Source organism: Giraffa tippelskirchi, chromosome 14 (assembly GCF_054371585.1).
Source record: "Giraffa tippelskirchi isolate mGirTip1 chromosome 14, T2T-mGirTip1v1.2.pri, whole genome shotgun sequence".
Taxonomy (NCBI): Eukaryota; Metazoa; Chordata; class Mammalia; order Artiodactyla; family Giraffidae; genus Giraffa; species Giraffa tippelskirchi.
Window position 1 is genome coordinate 42,738,453 of NC_137288.1, and position 27,273 is coordinate 42,765,725.

The 27,273-nt window shown below is 41.4% G+C and overlaps 1 protein-coding gene and 1 long non-coding RNA gene across 4 annotated transcripts in view; one reads left to right on the forward strand and one right to left on the reverse strand.

Moving 5' to 3' along the window:
• LOC145534859 (uncharacterized) overlaps positions 1-21,638 on the reverse strand; it is a 305,098-nt gene extending 283,460 nt beyond the window's left edge. Inside the window, exons 1-3 of one of the 3 annotated variants that reach the window (XM_081563163.1) lie at positions 21,209-21,638; positions 20,338-20,486; positions 17,854-18,676 (exon numbers count right to left, since the gene is read on the reverse strand). The gene's annotated coding sequence lies outside the window, so the exon portion shown is untranslated. Of the gene's footprint in view, positions 1-17,853; positions 18,677-20,337; positions 20,487-21,208 lie in introns of those variants that run through there. The other 2 variants (XR_014075025.1, XM_081563161.1) reach the window with 2 other exon arrangements.
• Positions 783-10,312, forward strand: LOC145534861 (uncharacterized). Its single transcript, XR_014075026.1, has 3 exons — positions 783-953; positions 6,485-6,590; positions 10,221-10,312. It is a non-coding gene; the product is annotated as an uncharacterized LOC145534861 (long non-coding RNA).
• Positions 21,639-27,273: the final 5,635 nt, after the last annotated feature.

The window sequence follows — 27,273 nt, forward strand, 5'->3', positions numbered from 1 at the left end:
TTTTAGCTGCTGGTTTGAATCTAATTGAAGTATTTTGTATGCACACACTGAGACCCCAAGGCTAGGGTGTATTTTTAATAAATCAAACAAATAAATTCCAAGCTTTGTACTAACTGAAATGTCCTCATGCCTTTAATGGTTGCCCCCTGAAATGGAAATACTAAGAAATGCAGGAATAATGTCTCTTTAGTGGCAAACAAACCCAAGGAAGCAGGGGCGGAGTTTAAAAGGAGTATGAAATTCATGGCATAAATTGTCCTGGAAATTGGCCCCCAGTTCTCAGCTTGTAGAGATTACTCTAAACCTAAGGCAAGGGATGGGGAAAGGGAAATTAACGTGTAATGAACATTGTGCCAAGTACTTTACTTCTACTATGGGACAGTTGGGTTAAAAGACTTCAACCAATCCATGCAGTCCCCTGAAGAGTAACCTCAGCCCTTGGTCAAATTTTATGACTGATTTAGATTTGTCACTATAAGTGATCAGAGCTTCCCAGGTGACACGAGTAGTAAAAAACCTACCTGCCAATGCAGGAGACGTAAGAGATGTAGGTTCAATCTCTGGGTTGAGAAGAACCCCTAGAGGAGGTTATGGCAACCCACTCCAGTATTCTTGCCTGGAGAATTATAGGAATTTCTGATGCCTATAAAGGTGGCATGTGTCTGGGTGTACCTGGTGAACTGATCTCCAGGCAACGATCTGTACAGATTGATTTGAGTTCAACAGAAAGAAACATTCTAGAACATGTTTTCTGAGTAGGCACCTAGAAGCAGAGAAGGCGCCAGAAGAGGGAAGGACTTAACAGAAGACAGATGCTTCCTCTGTCCAGACACACCAACTAGCTCGGTGCCCCATGGAGAGACAGGGTGCAAGCCACCACCGGGGACAAGCAGAACTACTCGAAGCTTGGGTGACAACTGGCTGGAACATCCTCTGACTCTATATAGAACTCAGTGAGTTCTGGCTCTCTCTTGGGTCTTGCTCTAATCTGACTTGCCTTTCCATCATTCCACCTAAACTGCTCTTGTGACAGTCACAGGTGACCTCTGTGCTGAGAAATGTCAGCTCCCCTCTTACTTCAATAGCGACATCGCTCATCTTTTATGTTCTTTTCCAAAAGTTTTCATTTTATAGACATTCAGTTCCTCTGAATGAATGTCAAACAGCTAAAGGAAAATGAATCCATTCAATAACTGAACTAATAAGACTGATTACAACAGTAATATCTCACACTGTTGAGCATTTACCATGGGCTTCATATAGTCCAGGGTTTCCCTGGTGGCTCAGACGGTAAAGAATTGGCCTGCTGTCCAGGAGACCCAGATTCAATCTCTCGGTCAGGAAGATCCCCTGGAGAAAGAAATGGCAACCCACTCTAGTATTCTTGCCTGGAGAATTCCATGGACAGAGGAGCTTGGTGGGCTACAGCCCACAGGGTAACAAAGAGTCAGACATGACTGAAGCTACTCAGCACACATGCACGAACTCACGTCAATAAAAATTAATAATAAATTTAAAACAAGAAGGTCAGGTTCTTGGAAAGGTCACCACACTACTTTGCTTCCCCACGTTACTGGCCTAGCTCAGGCCCTGGTGTCCTCACCTGTAGCCTGAGGGGCAGAGCGCCAGTCATAGGAGCCGGGACAGGCATGCAGCCCAGCAGGCGGGAGGTCTGTGGGTGGCCATCAACAGCTGAGATGCTCAGGGTTCCCAGAGCAGGGCAGAAGGAAACCTCAGCAGTGGCTGCTGCTCTCATTAAAGGCTGAGGGGGAAACTGGAGGGTTGCAGACACTCAGACATGAGGTTGGAGCTCAAGGGTAGAGATCTTATCCCTGAAGAAGGAAATGGGAAAACACAGCAAGACAGTAACACTAAAAAAGATTTTTCAGCAGATTACAAAAATTGAAAATAAGGAGCAGTGAACAGAACACAAAATCATAGGCTCCTGGGGTGGGTGGGGTTGGGGGGAGAATAGGGGGAAGGATAAATAAGGAATTGGGCATTAACAGATATACACTATTCTATATAAATAAATAAACAACAAGGATCTACTATGTATCACAGGGAGCTATAGTCAACATCCTGTAACAATCTATAACAGAAAAGAATCTGAAAAAGAATATATATGTACATATATATATGGGCTGGAAGAAACACAAGCTGGAATCAAGATTGCCGGGAGAAACATCAATAACCTCAGATATGCGGATGACACCACCCTTATGGCAGAAAGTGAAGAAGAACTAAAGAGCGTCTTGATGAAAATGAAAGAGGAGAGTGAAAAAGTTGGCTTAAAGCTCAACATTCAGAACACTAAGATCATGGCATCTGGTCTCATCACTTCATGGGAAACAGATGGGGAAACAGTGGAAACAGTGTCAGACTTTATTTTTTTGGACTCCAAAATCACTGCAGATGGTGACTGCAGCCATGAAATTAAAAGACACTTATTCCTTGGAAGGAAGGTTATGACCAACCTAGATAGCATATTGAAAAGCAGAGACATTACTTTGCCAACAAAGGTCCATCTAGTCAAGGCTATGGTTTTTCCAGTAGTCATGTATGGATGTGAGAGTTGGACAGTGAAGAAAGCTGAGCGCCGAAGAATTGATGCTTTTGAATGGTGGTGTTGGAGAAGACTCTTGAGAGTCCTTTGGACTGCAAGGAGATCCAACCAGTCCATCCTAAAGGAGATCAGTCCTGGGTGTTCATTGGAAGGACTGATGTTGAAGCTGAAACTCCAATACTTTGGCCACCTCATGCGAAGAGCTGACTCATTGGAAAGACCCTAATGTTGGGAAGGAGGGCAGGAGGAGAAGGGGACGACAGAGGATGAGATGGCTGGATGGCATCACCGACTTGATGGACTTGGGTTTGGGTAGACTCTGGGAGCTGGTGATGGACAGGGAGGCCTGGTGTGCTGCAATTCATGGGGTCGCAAAGAGTTGGACACGACTGAGCAACTGAACTGAACATATATATAATCACTGAATCACTTTGCTATACACCTAAAACATTGTAAATTACTTTGTAAAATACTTCAATTTAAAACTTTTTTAATTTAAAAAAGTCACATGAAAAATTATATATATTTTTTCTTTTTAAGCTTGATCTGATTTGAACATTTATGGTACATACATTATGAAAATCAGTTTATATGTTTTTCAAATAAAGACATATATTTTTAATTAAAAAAAAATAGAATCCTGAAAGGCAAAGGAAACCCCTTGTCCTGTGCCATCGTGTCCTCCACACAACCTGGCTCATGCCCCAAACTGTTCAGTGGGTTCCAGTTATCTAATCTCAAGCCAAAGACCTGGCATTATAGTATGCTCAAGGTCATAGTCAATGGATGTGGAGTACGTATACAGGTTCCCTCATACTGAATCATACTGAGTGCTGGACGACAATTTCCTGACCCTTTCCAGCCTAAGGCTGTGTGAGTACTGATGACTAACAGCTCATGTAGTACTGAGTACTGTGTGAGTACTAAACGTCAGATTGAGGCTGAGTCTGCAGTTTGGGGGTTCAGCAGACAAAAATTGAAGTAATACAAAGGACAAAGAGTAGATCAGCTGAACACTCTTCTTTCTTACCATGAATATTCCTCACATTTCTTAATTTCCATATAGTTGTTCATTGAAGTCATAGTACTGACAGCTAAATGTATTACCATACGGTCCTGAAGTCTGATAAAAAGCTGATGGAATAGTCTGATAATTTTTGAATAACCTTAGCAATGGAATCAATTTAGATCAGAAGCAGATTATTTCCAAAAATCCATTTTTCCCCTGTAAATATCCTTTATTGATTTCAATCTGGTTAAAATGCTACTTAGATACTTTTTGGCTCATTTGAATTCTCCATGGAAAGTGAAAATGTTAGTCATACAGTGCTGTCTGACTCTTTGTGACCCCATGGACTGTAGCCCACTAGGCGCCTGTGTCAATGGAATTCTCCAGGCAAGAATACTAGAGTGGGTAACCATTCCCTTCTCCAGGGGATCTTCCTGGAGATCAAACCCAGGTCTCCTGTATTGCAGGCAGATTATTTCCACAAGGGAAGCCCATACAAAGGACAAATTACTAAAACCAAATGACCTCAGTGATCAAAACCAAATGCCCAAATGACAAGGGGATCATTCTCATGAGGACAGAGGCAACTTATCTTTTTATAAATACACTGATCCCCTGTTAACCAAAAATGCAGAATGGTGCAAACTATGAATTTGTTACCACACAATTTTCCAGGGCTCCTAAAATATACTTTTGTTTCCTTGTGATAACAGTGCACCTCTGTTTCTAGTTAGTTAGTTTTATCATGCCATGAACCTTTAAGTCTTTGTTTCAGTTATCAAAACTTTAACTCCATGAAGCCCCTGCACCATCAGAAACCTCATGTCACTCAAAAGATCGCATTCAGAGTAAACAGTCCTTGCTCATAGTCCATTTTAACATTTCTCTCTTACCAAGAAAACTTCTATCATCAAGAATGACAGAAGAAAGGACTAGATCAAACAGGTGGAGTAGAAATCCTTCCTGTCCTAAAGTTGAATTAGAAGTAACAGTATAAATTTAGTATAAACAAAAAGGCTGTAAAAAAAAAATTATGAGACAATTAGAAATAAAAACATTGGACAGTTGATAATATTAAGGGAATTAATGCTAAATTCCTTGGTATGATAATGATATTCTGTTTGTATTTTTTAAAAGCCTTTATCTTTTAGAAAACTATACGTAAGTATTTTTCCATAAAATGACATGATATCTGTGATTTTCTTAAAAATGCTGCACAAGTGGAGGAAGCAGGTGTTGGATTTGGACGAGTCTACAAGATGTTAATGGTACTAATCGGTCTAGGTTTGAAGTATTTAAATTACTGGAGAGTCACAACTAACTTGCCTTGCAGTTCAGCAGTGTTTTTCTTGAGAAAACTCTCTTCCCATCTCTTTGCAAATTAAGATACTAATTTCTCTTGCTTTTAAGTGAGTTTTCACAGGTTTCTTGTCACAGATTTTCATCCTCCTCTTCTACTCATGGGGAGAAAAATCAGACTGAATATGAGTAAAGAGGACTAAGTTAGACATCAATTAGAAAAGAAGTCAATTATACATGTTGTTTGGGGCTTGCAGCAATAGTAAAACACTGGTTTATTTTTCACTTTCTAAGAAACTTATTACTTATTACTGGTCTTCAACACTGGGGAAAAAAAAAACAAAACGTTGACCATCATAGAGCCTAAGAGAGCCCTAAAATGTCTTCTGTCCATACGGCAAAATATTAATTCTACAAACTCTAGCGGTCAAAACTCTGAGGAACATTACCATGCCTTTGGCTGCTCTTTTAGAACTTACCTCCCAATTCCCCTGGGGTACCAACAGTTCATTAAGGAAAATAAATGCCAGAGGCAAGTTTCAGAGGACTAACCTCAGTGACTCTGAATGCAAATAATAATAATGATTAAAATTGTTTCTGGGAGACCTCTCTGGTGGTGCAGCGGACAGGAATCTGCCTGGCAATTCAGGGGACACGGGTTCAATCCCTGATCTGGGAAGATATCATATGCCATAAAGCAACTAAGCCTGTGCAACCACAACCACTGAGGTTACACTCTGGTGACACCCAGCTGACTGAGTGTGACACCGAGCTGACTGAGGTGACACCCAGCTGCTGAGTGTCACCAGAAAGAGCTCACATTCCTGTTTCCGCTTTAAATTCCTGACCACAAATCCTCAGCAGGTGCTCAACTCTTCTGGGAAATGCTGCTACACTCCTATATGTAGTTCTCACTCCCACTTTGCAAAAAGAGGACTTGACTCTCTTTTCTTGCTCCTCTAAGGTCCAGTAATCTCTTCCCATCCCTTCTTTCATAACAAATGACTTTGCCTCAGGCTTCTTTGGGAAAAGGAAAGCCATCAGAAAGGAATTCCATTGTGTTCCCCCAAACAAATATGGCAGCCCACTCACATCTCCGCCATTGATCTCTGCCCTCTCTCCTGTTACCCACAGAGACTGCTCTTGTGCATGAACAGACCCGCCTTCACCCATCTCCACTTCTGGAGGAGATGGTTCTTAATCACCACCTCCCCGTGCATCTCAAAGACTGTCTGCCAAAGCAGCCCATCAGCAGAGAAACATGTTCTGTTATCCATCATCTATAGCAAGTAAAATAACATCACTGCTTTTTCCCTCACATCCCCCTTCAGCTGTTGCCCCATCTCTCTGCTCGCCTTCATGGCAAAATGCATCAAAAGAGTTGCCTCTGCTCCCCTTCTCTCCTCCACCCACTACAATGAAGCTTCCACTCCCATCAGGGAAACTGCTATTGTCAGAGGCTCCAGTGACCTCCCTGTTCCTGAAGTTAGTGTGTTATTCTCTTAAACAACGTACTCACGCTGTCAATAACCTCTGCACAGCCAGCCAAGTCCTTCTTCTTGAAACGCCCTTCTCTTAACCTCCATGATTCCAAACCCTCGTGTACCTAGGCAGGAATTCAACGAGCAGAAAAGAAAACCAGTGTGGCTGCAGTGTACTGAGTGACAGCAGAGGAAGATGACCTGAAGTCGGAACGCCAAGGGGACACAGTATCTTGTAAGTTCTTTTAGAGAGGAAGGAAATCTGGAAGATTTTTAGGGGATTTTACTCAACATGCTGGTAACTTAAGTATTTACAGGTCACACCGGCTGTTGGTGGAAAGTGCACTGCATAGGCGTGAGAGTAGGATTTTGGACAACAATTAGAAATCTCATAAATTCCAAATAAGTGTTTGTTGTCTCACATTAAATCAGGAAGAAGGAAGGAAGACACCAGTAAACAGACACATCTGGAGAACAGAAATAAAACCAAGGAACGAAACTCCGAGGAACAGATAAGGAGCACTTAGGAATTAGCAGGAAGACAATTTCACCCATGAGATTGGGCCCAGTTCCCTGCAAACCCAAGAAATCATCAAATAAAGACCTCTGTCTGAACCTGCCCATGGAGCACATGCATGGCTCCTCCAAACGCTGAACATGCAGCCTTCTTCTGCACCTCCATCCCTATCAGGCGATGTTCTGCACCAGGCAGAATTGACTCATTATCCTCACTGTGTCTGTCCTGTCATGTTACTCTTCAGATCCTGACAGAACACTCTAGACACATGATACACAATGCTTGACACCAGGTACCTAGTGCCCTGGCTCATTAGAGGGAACAGAGGCGACTTGAGCCAGTAGTAACTCACTTTGTACAACCCCTACTCTCTCCACGATTTCATTAGTCTCTGGATCTCTTTGTGGTTGTCATTAGAGGCTCAGAGTTTTACGTCCTGGTTAATTTCCAAATGACAGCTCTTAGTGTCAAAGTGATCAAGGAGAGCTGCTTTCCCCTCTCCGCAGTGACAGCAGCAGACAATCACAGGAAATTGATCATGTTGGGTAAACTCACCTGATCCTAAAAATGATATTGGCTTCATGCTCCAGGGCAGGGCAAAAACAACTGAAAAATAATTGCCAGTAGACCCCAGAGGGAAATTCTTTTCCTTCCCCAAATTTGACAATCAATCTAACCTGGTGCACATAACTAAAAATCACTGCTTTAAAGAATGTGATTCCATTTACACATCAAAAGACCATGGCAATTTGGTTTGAACTGGGAGGGTCATTCTATCTGGGTTTTTATTTTTCCTTATGAAAGATTACAACAGCAACAGTGCTTACCATACAAAAAGACAACCATATCTAGAACAAATAAGCTTGTCCTGCTGGTTAGATTTGGGGAAGGCAATGGCGCCCCACTCCAGTACTCTTGCCTGGAAAATCCCATGGATGGAGGAGCCTGGTAGGCTGCAGTCCATGGGGTTGCTGAGCAACTTCACTTTCACTTTTCACTTTCATGCATTGGAGAAGGAAATGGCAACCCACTCCAGTGTTCTTGCCTGGAGAATCCCAGGGACGGGGGAGCCTGGTGGGCTGCCGTCTATGGGGTCGTACAGAGTCGGACACGACTGAAGTGACTTAGCAGCAGCAGCAGCTGGTTAGATTATCAAGAGATTATCTAACCAGATATCAATCCTGGTTTCCTAGGTGGCGCAAGTAAAGAATCTGCCTACCAATGCCTGAAATGAAAGAGACAAGGGTTCAATCCCTGGGTTGGGAAGATCCCCTGGAGGAGGAAATGACAACCCACTTCAGTATTCTTGCCTGGGAAATCTCATGGACAGAGGAGCCTGGTGGGCTACAGTCCATGGGGTTTCAAAGAGTCGGGCACGACTGAGCACACAGCACACACAGCCATCTTTTGATTATTCCCTCTCAATTTTGAAAACATTTTAAAAATGTGGCACCTTGTAACCTTTCTGAACTAGTCTCAGAGTTAAATGTGCTAACCATCTTTAGAAAGCATACCACATTTTGTGGTAGTCTTGAAAGTCTCTGTGAGCATGCAAGTGTGCTAAGTCCCTTCAATTGTGTCCAACTCTTTGTGACCCCATGGACTGTAGCCCACCAGGCTCCTCTGTCCATGGGGTTCTCCAGGCAAAAATACTAGAGTGGGTTGCCATGCCCTTCTCCAGGGGATCTTCCTAACCCAGGGATCAAACCCATGGTTCTCATGTCTCCTGCATTGGCAGGTGGGTTCTTTACCACTAGCACCACCTGGGAAGCCCCAGAATGGGTTTCTTCATCTCTCTAGAAGTGAGGGGTCCAGCCTGACCAATATAATTCAGAGACACACTTTCTGTCACCAGAAAAAATAGTTTGCATTCCTTTACATTTAATTTTCAAATGCAACCTGGGCTTTTAATCTTTGTATCCTTTGAATTTTCAGGGAAGTACTGGAGAAGGTGCTTTGGGTAGCCGCTCTCTGAATTAGTAAAAGAGCCTGCGGGTTAGGTTGTGGCTGTACGCAGTGCTGTCCTTTGAAGATCTTGAACTAATTAGGGCATGTCTGCTCACCACTTACAGTACCTGACCTTCCATAGCAAAATGACCTGGCGCTCATTTGCATGTTATTTTGAATATGCTCGATTTATAGTTTTCCTCTCAGTAGGCTCTGCTCTCTCCCCAAGCCCTTCAAAGACCAGAGGTCCTCAGTCATCATGCTTTCTTCTCAGGAGCCACGGCCATACCCTTCTCCTTTATGCATCGTACGTAGGTATTTCCAACTAGGGAAATGACCCTGATTAGCATGCCAGACACCAAGCCATTTGGAAAAGAAAGCCAGGTTCAGAGTCCTGGCAAACAAACCTGGATCAAATGTCAGAACTGTGTTTTCTAGACTCTGTTAAATAGTTGGTAGGAGATTCAGAAACCAATAAACATACAGGAAACTGTAAAACTGTTTGATAAGATTAATTGATAAAGGACAGGGAGACACCAGAAGACAAATGTCAGGCTTGCCTGATGTCATTCAAGGACAAGAACTGGCTTGTGTCAGCAGCGTCCCCCATTCATTAAATGTGATTTATTTATCTACATCTATCTATCTATTTATCTAGTTATTTATAAGATGAATATCTCTGTTTTTCTTCAAATACATTTTCCTGAATGTATTTGTTGTTTTGTTGTTATTGTTCAGTCACTCATTCATGTCCAACACTTTGCAACCCCATGGACTGCAGCACTCCAGGCTCTCCTGTCCTTCACCATCTCCCGGAGTTTGCTCAGATTCATATCCATTGAGTCAGTGATGCTATCTAACCAACTCATCCTCTGCCATCCCCTTCTCCTTTCACCTTCAATATTTCCCAGCATCAGGGTCTTTTCCATTTAGTCAGCTCTTTGCACCCCATTAGGTGGCCAAAGTATTGGAGCTCAGCTTCAGCATCAATGCATAACAAAGGCCATAAAATTTAGATGATAAGAACTACGATTGGAAATTGTATGATGTCCATGGTTTCTTGATTTGTATTAGAGGGCTTTATGGTCAGGTATTTTGGACGCGTCTGAGGTTAAGTCTACTTGGGTACAGGGTAATCTAAAATCTTGGGATGAATGAAGTTATGTTGACCTGGCTCAGGTAGAACCCCAACTCCACTATTGATTTATCACTGGGTTAATTTTGGACAGGCTTCCTAATCCCACTCCATCTCTGTTTCATTAATTTTCATTGGGCCAATTATAACACTCATAGGTTACTGAGAGGATTTAATGAATAATACATGTAAAGCAACTAACATGGTTTCTGGTACATTTTAGGTGATCAATAACATTAGATTTTCTCCCTTTTACCTCCCATTAGATCTCCAGAGACACACATCAACCCAGGTTTATAAAGTTCTTAGAAGTCCATCCTTACATCTTAATATGATCTGTAATAAACTTGAAGATAACTATGAAGTGTTTCTCTTTACTCTAGAGGCCAGTTTACACTTTCTTCTTGCTCCCTGGAGGACCAAGGCCGAAATGTCCCTACCATCGTGACAGTAGCCACACGTGGCTATTGAGCACTTCAAAAGTAGCTTGGGGAATTCCCTGGTGGTCCAGTGGCTAAGACTCTGAACTCCCAATGCAGGGGGCCTGGGTTTGATCCCTGGTCCGGGAACTAGATCCCACATGCCCCAACTTAGAGTTCTCATGCCGCAATTAAAGATCCTGAATGCCACAATGAAGACTGAAGATTCTGCACGCCACAACTAAAACCCAATGCAGCTAAGTAAATCAATATTTTTTAAAAAAGAAAAATAGCTTGTATAATTCGAGGGATGCTATGAGTATAAATACAAATCACATTTCAGATACTGATGCCCCTCAACATGTAAAATACCTTTAATAATTTCTGCATTTATTATATTTTAAAATGATAATATTTTGCATGTTGAGTTAAAATAGATTATTAAAATAGACCTGGGTGTTTTTTTCCCTCCTTTTAATGTGGCTGCAGGAAAATTTTAAATTATATATGTGTTCCACTTTATATTTCTACTGGACAGTGTTCATCTAGAGGATAAAGACCCAGAGATAACTTGAAGGATCACAAAAGGTGAGTTGTTTACCAATCCCACCAACATCCTCAGGGACAAACTCAAAGAATTCAGGGCCCTTATATTTATTTGCTTCAAACATCTGGGGCACCCACATATCCCCAAAAGTGCTTTGTAAGACTTCTCTGGTAGTCCAGTGGTTAAGACTCCTAGCTTCCCATGCAAGGGGTGTGGGTTCAATCCCTAGTCAGGGAACTAAGATCCTACATGCTGTGTATCATGGCCAAAAATTTTTCTTAATTTAAAAAATAAAAAACTTGAGTGCTTTGCCTCTGGTGCAGCTGACCCTTCCCTTTCTATCCCTGCTATTTCTGATGATGACAAGTAAACGACCACTCCAAAAGAAGCCCTAAGCACTGCTGTCTCTCAGCCTAGATGAGCTGCATCGACAGTAATCAATGACCACAGACTCATGTGGTCACTAGACTAATGACTAGTATATTGCATAGATAAGCTGCAAAGTATAATTCCTATACTATATTATATTATGTGGCTTCCCTGGTGGCTCAGTAGTAAAGAATCTGCCTGTCAATGCCGGAGACAAGAGTCTGATCCCTGGGTCGGGAAAATCCCCTGGAAAAGGAAATGGTAACACCCTCCAGTGCTCTTGCCTAGAGAATCCCATAGACAGAGGAGCCTAGTGGGTTACAGTCCATGGGGTCACAAGGAGTCAGACTAAACAACAACAGCAACAATATTATATTGTATATTATTCTATATATTATATGTACTGTATTTCCTAGAGTATAATAATTGGAGTGAATCATCAAAACAACAGACATACAGACTCTTCAAGAGGACTAATCTCAAGCTTGTCCCTTAATCCTAATCAAACTACATTTTCATAAGTTACAATCACCTTTATTTAAACATGGCCTCTATTCAATAGTTTGGAGTTGGCCTGTCAATGAGAAGTGTTTGTCCCTTAGTAGGTTTACAAAGCAGACAGATACACAGTCTAAGAGGAAGCAACTTAATATCTCATTTGCTACTAGTTACCAGATGATGCATTTCAACCCTTGAAGAATTCAGAGGCATACAACTTGATTAATTGCAAATTGGATATGGAACAAAATAACATGGAAAAGACTAACCGCATGAGGAGTCTTGAATCAAAGGATCTTTTTAAGGATTTAGCTGCTCTTCCTGCCTTTCATTAAATGACAAAAGACTTGTAAAAATCATAAAACACCAAGCAGTGTGCTTCTCGGGTTTCTAAGGCCCCATTGGCAGAGTAGTTCTGAGTCTGAAATGGTTGTACTCTATACAATCCCAGAAGTTTATTTTGCACTGAAGATTGTATATAATTTTCAAAGTGACACCTTCAAAATGTTGAGAAAATAAAGGTTAACTCTTTCCATACACACTTCTGGTAACAAATCTTGCAAAGGCATGAATTATTTACTACCCTGGGATAAATGCATTTTGAGATATTTCCCCCACAGAGAGAAAGTTCAAGAACAGGAAGAATGAGGAAGCTATTGTGAACTACTGTTGTATTCTGCTCTGAGGACTAACTTTATGGCTTCCTATTTTTTTAATTTGACTAAATATGTTAAGTTGATTTATCCACTTCATGAGATGCATTCACTTTAGAAAGGCAAATCTGTATTTTTTTTTTTTTAAGAGCAGATGTCATTTAGTTGAGTCGTTGGACCACACAGGAAGCACAACGGTAAGAGCAGTGGGATTAGGGGGACTGTAGTCTTCTCCATCTCTGAACTCTCCCCAAATAACCGTGGACTAAGCGCTTAACCCCTCTGGGTCTCTGTTTCCCATTAGTAAATTGAATGTAATGACTCCAGCTCTTCTCTACCGCACAAAGACATTTAGATGGCTACAGAAATAAGAGTTTGACTCGTCCCTCGGTCTTAGCCACACAAGGAACATAGACTTGAGGACCCACCCTATCCCCTAACACCCCTCCTCCTCCTGCCAACCCATCTAGCTCAAGGAGAGAGGCAGTGATTGTACAGCAAGACTCAACTGGAAAAGGTAGTGAACTGAAATCAGTGAATTCTTAATAGTTTGAAGAAAATTCAAAATCCCTAGCTAACTTGATGTCATTCCATAAGTCACTAAATGCCCGGTGCCTATTCTGTCTCCAGCACTGGACTGGTCTCTGGAGGGAGTGCAGGAGATCCTCCAGACATGGTCGTCACACATTGTTCATTATCTTGTCATGCAGAAGACACTCATTCATGAAGCCAGCAGAGCAGGTGTGGGCAACTGTTGGAAAATGAAGTAGTACATTGTCTGTTCCTGTTCTGCTGTGATGCCGAGGAAGAAAAGAGCAATCACCATGCCTAACCTCACATCTGGTTGACAGGGGTGGAGAAAGCTCTGCCTGGGCCAGGTCTTGAAATTTATTGTATGCCGATAAAGAAGTTCGCTACTGTGGTACATCCAGACCCTGACTATGAATAATATATTGTCTCAAAATATAAAACATACAATTAAATTCATGGATTTTTTTTAATGTAAAATAACAGATTTCAACAAAATGTTCATAGCTTGCAGCTTCAGTTTATCCTGCTCAAGGGGGCGTGTTAACTTTCCTTTGCCCTTGGGGGTTTTTTGGTGTACATTTCTGAGAACTTAACTTCCTGAATTTTTCTGATACAAGTGATACTTGTCACCAGAGGGTCTCAACAGAGGGTCCTCATGGAGGCACTGGGAGAACATGCTGCCCTTCACTTTTCTGAGAAATGAATGCAAGCAAGTCAAATCAAAGAATACTACTAGCCTCCATGAGGTCCTCAGATGCATCAGAGTGGGTTATGTGGAGACAACACACACCCATGATCCACTCCGTGTGCAATGAACATAACCAACACATCTTTTTTTTATTTTCAATCTACTTGTCAATAGAATTGAGTTCAAAAAGTCCTGGAGTTCTGGCAGGCAAATGGGTTACACTAGAGATTCTGTTTGGAAGTGAAGAAATGAAAGATAAAGGATTTGCCTCTGAATGTTATTTACCAACTTTAAAAGGCTTTTGATAAAAGGAAATAACACAGAAGACAGGACTTCTGCTTATATACGGAACAACAGAAATTGAATTTATCCTCCCACCTTAAACAATAACAATAACAACAAAAAGCAGGACAAAACTTATGACTGGTTTTCAGACATTGAACAATAGGTAGTGTGGGACTATGATCCCTAAGAGAATGGTAACTACTGATGAAGGCAGTGTTCAGGCTGTAGGACACAGAGGGAACAGAGACCAGCAGTCCTACTGAGTTGGAAAGACAGAGATCAGAGTTCAGAGAAGCCAAGACAGCTATAACTTGAGAGGCAGAGAACTAGAGGTAAGCGAACTGCAGAGTGAAAGAGCTCCAGGTTTCTGTAGGGGAGGTCTCCTTGACTCCTTGACTCTTTGGTCTTCACACGCAAAAGAAGAAACGATCAGAGTTGAGATAAAGAATCACCAAAAATGAATACACAGAACAATTTCTAAAGTTCACACAGGGCTGAAAATAGTCTGTGTCTCCCACTCCAGACAACTTGGAAAGATATTGCAAAATGGGGCACGAGAGAGAATCCATGAAAGGGTATTATTATCTTGAAAGTGAAAGTGATAGTCGCTCAGTTATGTCTGACTCTTTGCAACCCCGTGGACTGGAGTCCGCCAGGCTCCTCTGTCCATGGAATTCTCCAGACAAGAATACTGTAGTGGGTTCTCATGCCCTCCTCCAGGGGGTCTTCCTGACCCAGAGATTGAACCCAGGTCTCCCACACAGTAGGCAGATTGTTTACCATTTGAGCTGTAAATTAGACCTAGACTGAAAGCTGCTTTGGACCTGCCATAACAAAGTTTATAAGCAAATCAAGAAGACAACTGATTTCAAGTTGCTTAGCTGTGAGCCAGAACAAAATCAACAATATTTTAAAATACAACAAAAAACAAGTGTCGATATAAACTCATAATGTAGAGTATCCAATGAAAAATTATAAGGCAAGAAAAGAAGCAAGAAAATAGGTTCTATAACAAAAGAAAAATAGAAACAAGCCAAGAGATAACAGAGGCAATGGGATAAGCAGATAAGTATGTTGAAACCAATAAACTATAATAATAAAATGAAAAAGTATAGCTAATAAGTAAACAATAAAGATAAAAGTAATCATAAACATTTGATCTAAAAGAAAGCAGGGAAATAAGATAAAAGGAACAAAGAACAGATGAGATAAATAGAAAACAACTAGCAAGATGAAAGTTTTAGACTCAAATTACATTAAATATAAAAGGTCTAAACAAATACAGATTCTGAGATTAAGTTAAATAAGCAAGATCCAATTATATGCCACCTACAAGAAATCTTTATTTTTTTCCATTTCCTCTTCTATATTTTTTTAATTTTTTGTTTTTTAAGTTTTACAATGTTGTGTTGGTTCCTGCCATACAACAATGTGAGTCAGTTGTGATTATACACATATCTCCTCCCTCCTGAGCCTCCCCCCATCCTACCCCTCTAGGACATCATCGAACACCAGATTGGGCTCCCTGTGTTATACAGCCACCTCTCACCAGCTATCCATTTTACACATGGTAGTGTATACACGCTGATGTTACTTAGATAAGTTAAAAATTAAAAGGATGAAAAATTACATACATTAAAAATATTAATCAAGTATTTGATAATAAATATTACTCAAAAAAGTTGTAGTGACTATATTAGACAAATTAGACTTTAGAACATAGAACATTACCTGGAATAAAGGAGAAATTTCATGATAAAGCAATCAACTCATCAAGAAGACATAACAATCCTAAATACCTGTACCCAATAACAGAATTTCAAAATATATGAAGCCAAATCAACAAAATTCAAAAGAAAAATAAACAAACCCACAATTACTGTTGGAGAGCTCAACTGTCTTCTCAAGCAATGGACTGAACAAGTAGACAGAAAATTTGAACAGATACAAAAGATTTAAACACTCTTATCATTGAACCTGACCTAACTGACATTTATAGAACACTCCATCAATAGTACCCAGAACAGTCACCAAGACAGGCTATACTGCGGGCCACAAAAACAAGCCTGTGTATGTGTACAATTTTACATGCATATAGAATTGAAAAAAGAATGGAAATGGAATGGAAAAATTATTCAAAAGACACAACAACCAAAGCTCATTTGAGAAATAAACTGAGCAGCCTTACTTGTAATAAAGAAATCTAATCCATAGTTTAAAACCTCCACATGTAGAAAACTCCAGAAAATTTGACACAAGAAACTCACTAATGAATTCTCTCAAAAATGTAAACATTATTTAATAAATAATACAAATTTTACGCTAATGTTTTTCATAAAAACAAAAGAGAAGTGAACATTTTCTATCTCATTTTATGAGGCCCACATTACCTTGATACCAAAACCAGATACGATATTACAAAAATATAATTACAGATCAATTTCCCTTATAAACATAAGCATTAAAATCTTTAACAAGTTGTAGAAAATCAAATCAAAAATACATAAAAAAGATAATACTTACGACTAAGCAGAATTTATCCTAGGAATACAGGACTGATTTAATATTCAAGACCAATTGATGTAATTTACCATCTTAACAAACTCAAAAAGAGAAACCACCAATTCATCTCAGTGCATTCAGAAAGAGCATCTGACATAATACAACACCCATTCATGATAAAAGCTCTCAGCAAACTTGGAATAGAAAGAAAATTCCTCAGCTGGATAAAGAGCAGATACAAAAACCCTATAGCAAACATTATGCTTAATGGCAAAAGACTAAACGCTTTCACCCTAGAATCAGGAACAAGGTGGACTTCTCTCTCACATAGACTGAAAGAAAATATTTGCAAAATCTGTATTGGAAAAAAGCCTTGGATCTTTAAAACTCTATTGTTGTTCAGTTGCTCAGTCCTGTTTGACTCTTTGTGACCCCATGGACTGCAGCACTCCAGGCTTCCCTGTCCTTCACCATCTCTCAGAGCTTGCTCTAAGTCTTGTCCATTGAGTCAATGATGCCATCCAACCATCTCATCCTCTGTTGTCCCCTTCTCCTCCTGCCTTCAATCTTTCCAAGCATCAGGGTCTTTTCCAATGAGTCAGTTCTTCGCATCAGGTGGCCAAAGTATTGGAGCTTCAGGATCAGTCCTTCTAAAGAATATTCAGGACTGATTTCCTTTAGGATTGACCGGTTGGATCTCCTTGCAGTCCAAGGAACTCTCAAGAGCCTTCTCCAACACCACAGTTCAAAAGCATCAATTCTTCAGCACTCAGCTTTCTTTATGGTCCAACTCTCACATCCATACATGACTACTGGAAAAACCCATAGCTTAGACTAGACAGACCTTTGTCGACAAAGTAATGTCCCTGCTTTTTAATATGTTGTCTAGGTTTGTCATAGCTTTTCTTCCAAAGAGAAAGTGTCTTTTAATGTTGTGGCTGTAGTCACCATCTGCAGTGATTTGGGAGCCCAAGAAAATAAAGCCTGTCACTGTTTCCATTGTTTCCCTACCTATTTGCCATGAAGTGATGGGACCGGATGCCATGACCTTCACTGTTAGAATGTTTTTGAATGAGTTTTTTGAAACCCAATAAGAAAAACAAACCAGCTGAGAAACACGACAAAAAATTGTTAGACACTTCAGTAAAAGAAGATACACAAATGGCAAATAAACACAGGAAAAGATGCTTAACATCATTAGTCTTTAAGGAAATGCTCATTAAAACCACAGTGAGATACCATTCCATGCCCATAGAATGGTTAAAAATGTTAAAGTACACTGACTAGGATGCCAAGAAGGATGTGGAAAAACCAGAGCCCTCATTCATTGTTGATGGGAATGCAAAATGATAGAGCACCGTTGGAAAACAGATTGACAGTTTTTTATAAAGTTAAAAATACACATACCATTTGTTGCTGTTGTTGTTGTTCAATCTCTAAGTCGTGTCTGACTCTTTCCAACCCATGGACTGCAGCACGTCAGGCTCCTCTGTCCTCCACTACCTCTCAGGGTTTGCACAAATTCATGTCCATTGAGTTGATGCTGATATCTAACTATTTCATCCTCTGCCACCCCATTCTCCTTTTGCCTTCAATCTTTCCAGCATCCCGGTCTTTTCCAATGAGTCAGCTCTTCACATCAGATAGCCAAAGTATTGGAGCTCCAGCATCAGTCCTTCCAATGAATATTCAGGGTTGATTTCCTTTAGGAGTGACTGGTTTGATCTCCTTGCAGTCCAAGGGACTCTCAAGAGTCTTCTCCAGCACCACAATTCAAAAGCATCATCAAATCTTAGGCACCCAGCCTTCCTAATGGTCCAACTCTCACATCTGTACATGACTAGTGGAAAAAGCATAGCTTTGACTATACAAAGCTTTGTTGGAAAAATGATGTCTCTGCGTTTTAATACACTGTCTAGGTTTATAATAACTTTCTTTCCAAGGAGCAAGTGTCTTTTAATTTCATGACTGCAGTTGCTGTCCACAGTGATTTTGGAGCCCAAGGAAAGAAAATCTGTCACTGCTTCCACTTTTTCCCTTTCTATTTGCCATAAAGTGATGGGACCGGATGCCATGATCTTCATTTTTTGAATGTTGAATTTTAAGCCAGATTTTTCCCTCTCCTCTTTCACCCTCATCAACAGGTTTTTCTTCAGTTCTGCCATATCATCTACATATCTGATGTTGTTGATATTTCTACCATGTTACTCAACAATTCCTCAGATATTTACTGAAAAGAAATGAAAATACAAATTTGTACAAAGTCTCATACTCAAAAGTTCATAGCAGTTTTTTTCATAGTAACCAAAGGCTAGAAACAATACAAATGTCCACCAAGTGTTGAATGGATAAACAAATTGCAGTATATTCATTTAATGGAATACTCGGTTCAGTTCAGTCGCTCAGTCGTGTCCGACTCTTTGCGACCCCATGAATTGCAGCACGCCAGGCCTCCCTGTCCATCACCAACTCCTGGAGTTTACCCAAACCCATGTCCATCGAGTCAGTGATGCCATCCAACAATCTCATCCTCTGTCGTCCCCTTCTCCTCCTGCCCCCAATCCTACCCAGCATCAGGGTCTTTTCCAATGAGTCAACTCTTCCCATGAGGTGTCCAAAGTAGTGGAGTTTCAGCTTCAACATCAGTCCTTCCAATGGACACCCAGGACTGATCTCCTTTAGGATGGACTGGTTGGATCTCCTTGCAGTCCAAGGGACTCTCAAGAGTCTTTTCCAACACCACAGTTCAAAAGCATCAATTCTTCAGCACTCAGCTTTCTTCACCGTCCAACTCTCACATCCATACATGACCACTGGAAAAACCATAGCCTTGACTAGACGGACCTTTGTTGGCAAAGTAATGTCTCTGCTTTTAAATATGCTATCTAGGTGGGTCATAACCTTCCTTCCAAGGAGTAAGCGTCTTTTAATTTCATGGCTGCAGTCACCATCAGCGGTGATTTTGGAGCCCATAAAAATAAAGTCTGACACTGTTTCCACTGTTTCCCCATCTATTTCCCATGAAGTGACGGGACCAGATGCCATGATCTTAGTTTTCTGAACGTTGAGCTTTAAGCCAACTTTTAAATAAAACGAACAAACTAGTGATACAAAACACAATATGGATAAAATTCAAAACTGTATGAGAAACAAAAGAAACCAATCACAAAAGATTGCATACTGTATGATTCTGTTTATATGAAACTCTAAAAAGACAAAACTATAGAGACAAAAAACAAATTAGGGATTGTCATGTAAGAGGTAGGGAAAGAGGAATGCTTACAAAGGTAAACAAGGGAAATCTGGGGGGTAATTAAAAGGAAACTTTTGGGATGATGCTACTACAGACATCTGTATAACAATTTTTGTGTGAACATGTTTTCATTTCTCTTGGTTATGTCCCTGTGAGTAGAATTGCTGGGTTTTATGATAGCTCTTTCTCTGTTTAACTTTTTGAGGAACTATATCTATGTCAAGATCACAGTGGTGGTTACACACTGTATACATTTGTCAGAACTCATTGAATTGGACACTTATGTGGTCAGTTTTATTATATAATTTATAATTATGTAAATTACAATGCCATAGCATTTATTTTTCAAGCAAGAAAGAAAAGAATTGGGACCAACCAGGAAAAAAACTGTAATTAATTCTGAATCACACACTTCACTGATGCACAGTGCTCAAATTAACAAAAGGCTGCCAAATCTCTATTCAGTTTGTGCTGTGTAGACGGAGCCAAGCCCAAAGTGTCCTGAGCTTGTCTCAGAAGTTGTGACAGGAACACAGGCATTCAAGAGAAAAGGCCTAATTTCACTCCTGGAACTATCACCTACCACCAGACGGGTACGTGGCATCACTCCCAGCACCCCTGCTTCAAGAACTTCCTACCTCCACATGGTGCCTCTGTGTGAGCATTTCACATCGGGGTTTCCTTTCTTCCACTTCCCATCTTCCACATTTCCAAGATTCCTCATAGTTTATGGTCACTGAGAAGATTCCTACTCTTGTCTTTGAATGCGTGTGTGTATTTTCGAGGTCTGCAAAGGAACAATGTGTGTTTAGTTTACCTTCTTGTATCTCTCAGAGCTCAGTGTCCTGACCTAAAAATTATAATATAGTCTTCTCTTCTCAATTTTGTTGGAAGAACCAAATAACATAATGATGTAAAAGAGCTATGTAAACAGAAAGCCAAAAAAAGGCTTATAGTAAAAGCTAATGTGTTCTCCAGAGCCAGTTGAAATCCAAACATGAGATTTCCCATTAAGAATGCAACTCTTTTTTACTAATAAATTTTTCTTGTCTATGTATGTTTTGCTTGAGGTCCCCCACTTTTCCCAGGAAAATCCTACAAGGTAGTGACCCAGAAAGACAAATTAAATTTGTGCTGCATTTTTAGAAAGACAGATTGATAAATAGACAGACAGATTGATAGATGATGGAGATAGATGATAGATAGAGACAGATGATAGATAAATAGATGCATGGATAGAAAAAGTTGTTTATTTCCCAATATTTTTACAGAAGCATTAAACACACTTGAATGTGTCATTATTTTAAAATGATGAAACTGAAGTCCTTCCCCTTTCCCCGAGTGACCTTCTAAAATTCTGCCTTAAAGCACAAATGGAAATGCATCTGTCATCTTTTCTCCACCGTACAACACACATTCAAAATTCTTAGAAGCTCTCTTAGCTTCTCTCAGCGAATAGAAGTGGGTGCTCTGCTCCCAGCTACACAAAATTGCACCAGGAACACTCACCTGATGGTGTCTGCTCAGTCAGGCCTGAAGTTGCCCTGCCAGAGGTTTTCTCAGGACAAGAGAACTGTGCCAGAGAGCAGAGGACTGGCAGGGAGCCAGTGTCAGACACTGGAGACAAGAGTGACCATGTGGGCAGACCCGAGTCACCCTTGCAGGGCGCTGAAGTCTGGGTTCCCAAGGGCCACAAACCATTGCAAATGTTAACAAATAAAACTCGTCACGTACAAAAACATGCAAATACCAGGTCTCAGTGCCAACCGTATTTAGCTAACAAAGGGAAGGTTGGACTTGGCCAGAATTATGAAACACGAAAAACCAATTCACGATCATTTCAACAGGCCAGCAGATGCGGGACAGGGCCCACAACCAGGAGACAAAACCCAGTCAGCAACTCAGACCTCTGCCCCACTTCCGGGTCTGCCCCACTTCCGGAGGGTGAGCCCCTCAAGCGGAAGCGAGAGGGCAGCTGTGACCAAGACGTTTGCTCACAAGGCTTCCAATGCAATAGAGACGCACGCAAAGATCAACTAATAGAGAGTGACATTCCTTATGTTGTGTCAGTTTTCAAACCCAGCGAGACGGAGATATAGATGTCAGCGCCGAGGACAGGCCGGCTTCCATGCCCAAGGCCATCACACTGCCAGCACCTGTCCGCTCAGCAGGTTGTGTGCCCTAAAGTGGGGGAAGATGCGTGATTCCACCCCAGCCTCTCCTCCGTGGGCTGCAGCGGCCGTAAAGGGGCGCCTCCCCTCCCTCTGTGCCGGCACATGGAGAGCACTCAGGGAAGACGGCTTCTAATTATTCCATGCAGATGGTCACTTCATTCGCATATACGCCGGGCAGCCCGTCACAGGGTGTCACGGCGCCTACCAGCCCCTCCTCCTACACAAATTCTCAGGCAATATATTTTAAGTAAAGAAAAGTCTCTCTCATCGCCCTGGAGGCTTATGTTGTAAGACAGACAGAGGCATTTCAGGAAACTCCAGAATAATGGCAAGTGTCTGGGTTTGTGTGACTTCAGAGTCAGATGCAAATCTGAGGCTCAACCATTCCTGAAGGAGGTCATCACCTGCGTGAAACCCTTCATTGGAGCAGGTAGGTTTCTTAGCCCCAGTCCCATGGGTTTAGACCGTTTGAAGCATAGCAGATTCTGAAGTTATAGAAACGGGCCTTCATTATAACAGGGAGCTAAGATTCATTTCAAAAACTCATCAAGACAAAAAAGGAAAATCAGGGTTTTCAGAACAGCTGGGGACTTGGATCTCCAATTTTTTTTTTTTTTTTTTCCAATTGGAGTACCTGATGGCTCAGTGGTAAAGAATCCACCTGCAAACACAGGAGACCCAGGTACAATCCCTGGGTCAGGAAGATCCCCTAGAGAAGGAAATGGCAACCTACTCCGGTAATCTTGCCTGGAGAATTTCATGGACAGAGGAACCTGGTGGGCTACAGTCCATAGGGTCATAAAGAGCCAGACAGGACTGAGTGACTAACACTTTCACTTTAATAGTTGCTTTACAATGCTGTGTTAGTTTCTGCTGTTCAGCAAAGTGAATCATTTGTATTATACATGTATTCCCTTTTTAGGATTTCCTTCCCATTTAGGTCATCACAGAGCATTGAACAAAGTTCCCTGAGCTAATAGTGAGTTCTCAACAGTTATCTACTTTATACATAGTAGTGTGTATATGTCAATCCCAATCTCCCAGTTCATCCCACCCTTCTCTTCCCAGCTTGGTATTCATACATTTGTTCTTTACATCTGTCTCTCTATTTCTGTTTTGCAAGTAAGTTCATTTGTACCATTTTTCTAGATTCCACATATAAGCAATACTACATGGTACTTGTTTTTCTCTTTCTGACTTACTTCACACTGTATGACAGTCTCTAGGTCCATCCATGTCTCTGAAAATGGCATTATTTCATTCCTTTATATGGCTGAGTAATACTCCATTGTATGTATGTACTACATCTTCTTTATTCATTCCACTGTTGTTGGACATTTAGGTTGCTTCCATATCCTGCCTATTGTAAATAGTGCTGTAAAGAACATTGGGGTACATGTATCTTTTTGAATTATGGTTTTCTTCTACATATATACCCAGAAGCTTGGCTATAAGGTAGTTCTATTTTTAGTTTTTTTTTTTTTCAGGAACTAAAGTGAGAAATATATTCTTTGCAGCCAAAGATGGAGAAGTTCTGTACAGTCAGCAAAAACAAGACTGGGAGCTGACTGTGCCTCAGATCATGAACTCCTTATGCCAAATTCAGACTTAAATTGAAGAAAGGAGAGAAAACCACTAGACCATTCAGGTATGACCTAAATCAAATCCCTTATGATTATACAGTGGAAGTGACAAATAGATTTAAGGGACTAGATCTGATAGACCGAGTGCCTGATGAACTCTGGACAGAGGTTCGTGACATTGTACAGGAGACAGGGATCAAGACCATCCCCATGGAAAAGAAATGCAAAAAAGCAAAATGGCTGTCTGAGGAGGCCTTACAAATAGCTGGGAAAAGAAGAGAAGCAAAAAGCAAAGGAGAAAAGGAAAGATATTCCCATCTGAATGCAGAGTTCCAAAGAATAGCAAGGAGAGATAAGAAAGCCTTCCTCAGTGATCAATGCAAAGAAATAGAGGAAAACAACAGAATGGGAAAGACTAGAGATCTCTTCAAGAAAATGAGAGATACCAAGGGAACATTTCATGCAAAGATGGGCTCGATAAAGGACAGAAATGGTATGGACCTAACAGAAGCAGAAGATATTAAGAAGAGGTGGCAAGAATACAAAGAAGAACTGTACAAAAAAGATCTTCACGACCCAGATAATCATGATGGTGTGATCACTCACCTAGAGCCAGACATCCTGGAATGTGAAGCCAAGTGGGCCTTAGGAAGCATCACTACGAACAAAGCTAGTGGAGGTGAGGGAATTCCAGTTGAGCTATTTCAAATCCTCAAAGATGATGCTGTGAAAGTGCTACACTCAATATGCCAGCAAATCTGGAAAACTCAGCAGTGGCCACAGGACTGGAAAAGGTCAGTTTTCATTCCAATCCCAAAGAAAGGCAATGCCAAAGAATGCTCAAACTACCGTACAATTGCACTCATCTTACACGCTAGTAAAGTAATGCTCAAAATTCTCCAAGCCAGGCTTCAGCAATCCGTGAACCATGAACTTCCAGATGTTCAAGCTGGTTTTAGAAAAGGCAGAGGAACCAGAGATCAAATTGCCAACATCCGCTGGATCATCAAAAAAGCAAGAGAGTTCCAGAAAAACATCTATTTCTGCTTTATTGACTATGGCAAAGCCTTTGACTGTGTGGATCACAATAAACTGTGGAAAATTCTGAAAGAGATGGGGATACCAGACCATCTGACCTGTCTTTTGAGAAACCTGTATGCAGGTCAGGAAGCAACAGTTAGAACTGGACATGGAACAACAGACTGGTTCCAAATAGGAAAAGGAGTACATCAAGGCTGTATATTGTCACCCTGCTTATTTAACTTATATGCAGAGTACATCATGAGAAACGCTGGGCTGGATGAAGCACAAGCTGGAATCAAGATTGCCAGGAGAAATATCAATAACCTCAGATATGCAGATGACACCACCCTTATGGCAGAAAGCGAAGAAGAACTAAAGAGCCTCTTGATGAAAGTGAAAGAGGAGAGTGAAAAAGTTGGCTTAAAGCTCAACATTCAGAAAACTAAGATCATGGCATCTGGTCCCATCACTTCATGAGAAATAGATGGTGAAATAGTGGAAATAGTGTCAGACTTTATTTTGGGGGCTCCAAAATCACTGCTGATGGTGATTGCAGCCATGAAATTAAAAGACAGTTACTCCTTGGAAGGAAGGTTATGACCAACCTAGATAGCATATTTAAAAGCAGAGACATTACTTTGCCAACAAAGGTCCGTCTAGTCAAAGCTATGGTTTTTCCAGTGGTCATGTGAGAGTTGGACGGTGAAGAAAGCTGAGTGCCAAAGAATTGATGCTTTTGAACTGTGGTGTTGGAGAAGACTCTTGAGAGTCCCTTGGACTGCAAGAAGATCCAACCAGTCCATCCTAAAGAAGATCAGTCCTGGATGTTCATTGGAAGGACTGATGTTGAAGCTGAAACTCCACTACTTTGGCCGCCTCATGCGAAGAGTTGACTCATTGGAAAAGATCCTAATGCTGGGAAGGATTGGGGGCAGGAGGAGAAGGGGATGACAGAGGATGAGATGGTTGGATGGCATCACTGACTCGATGGACATGGGTTTGGGTAAACTCTGGGAGTTGTTGATGGACGGAGAGGCCTGGCGTGCTGCGATTCATGGGGTCGCAAAGAGTCGGACACGACTGAGCGACTGAACTGAACTGAAAGTGAGAAAAGAACTTAAGAGATGCACCAGGCTAGTGGTTTTTCAAACGTATTTGGGTAGCACAATTCATTAGCGAATAACATCTTTGAGTGAGTGCCCATGTACAGAAGAGGAAAATCAAAATGCTTTTGATAGAGAATTTGGGGCCCAAGGCTTAGGAAGCAATAGGAGAACACTCAAGGGAAAACCCAGGTCTCCTCAAAGCACAACTTGGAAAACTCATCAGAGATGTTCTTACTGTAGTCAGGAAATGGGGTCCCAGCAAAAAACCTCATGATCTGTGATGCCATTTCCCTCTCCTGCCAGGCAGTGCTCCATACTGAGCCACAGACTCAGAAGAGTTGCTAGCAAAAGAGCAGCGACCTTCTTGGTCAGAGAACATTCAGTTCATCCACAGCCCTGAGTTCTGTCATATGTACAAAATTGAGAAGATACAACATACCCACCACCCAGCACAGCTTGCACAGCCCCTCATAAAGGCACCTTAACCTTACCACCTGCCCAGCCTTCCAGCTGTGAGCCACCAAGAGGGCACACATCCAGCCTGTGCTACAAATTTTGCGGTGAATGTATAAGCAGGTCTCACCTTCCCAAGGCTCCCCTGGTGGCTCAGTGATAAAAATCCACCAGTCAATTCAGGACAGGCAGGAGACTTGGGTTTGATTCCTGCGTCGGGAAGATCCCCTGGAGGAGGAAATAGCAACCCACTCCAGTATTCTTTCTGGAAAATCCCATAGACAGAGGAGCCTGGCTGGCTACAGTTCATGGAGTCGTTCGCAAAAGAGTCAGACATGACTGAGCCACTAAGCACATACACTTGCCTTCCTAAGGAAGAAGAACTGAGGAGGCAAGCGTCTGAACTCGATCAATACAGACAGACCATCTGTAAGAATATACTGCCTCCATTCCTTCCCACCCTCCTCCCAACAGAACTTTGAGGCCCCAGTTATCTATATAACTGCACTTTGCCTGACCTTCCACAGATGCAGCCGAAAAAATCATTCCTGTTCACGAACAGACATCTCCTCGGATTCGTCTCTGTCTTCTGTTCATTTTAAAGTCTTGTAACAAAAACTTGCAGCATTCTTTAAAAGTGCCAGCTATCCAGAAAGCCTATCTTAATCTTGGAGTACAAGGTTGATCCATATTCCTGGGCAATCATGACTGAGATACCAAACCCCATTTATTTAACGGTTCACAGAAGGCCCCTCTCTCAGAACAGTCACCATGCATCTTTCCACCAGTCAAATCAACATCAGTGTCTTTTTAAAAACACAGTAAATCTCTTTGATTGGGACACATTCAATTTGTGTTCAGCTAAACTGTCTTATCTCCTCATGTGCCAGGCTGTCCCTGGCATATCTGGAACTGCATCCTGCCATGGCCTGGGATGCCAGCACATAGAAGCAGCGAACAGGAGCATTCAAGCAAGACAGACAGGCGCTCTCTGGCTTCCCATTCCTGGGATCCCAGTGGTGACAGACAGGCAAAGGTCACGTGATCATTACTCTAAAAATAAGAAGGCTGTTTGCCCCTGTACAGAGCAGCCTGAGCACAGGCCTATTAATTTCAAAAAGGAAGAGACAGCTGCACATATGTTGCCTGTGAGTGATCTTAGGCAGAGCTTCCCAAATACTGGAAAAAATATTTCTGTTGGAAACTATTTTTTTTTAAGAATAGCAATTTTCCTG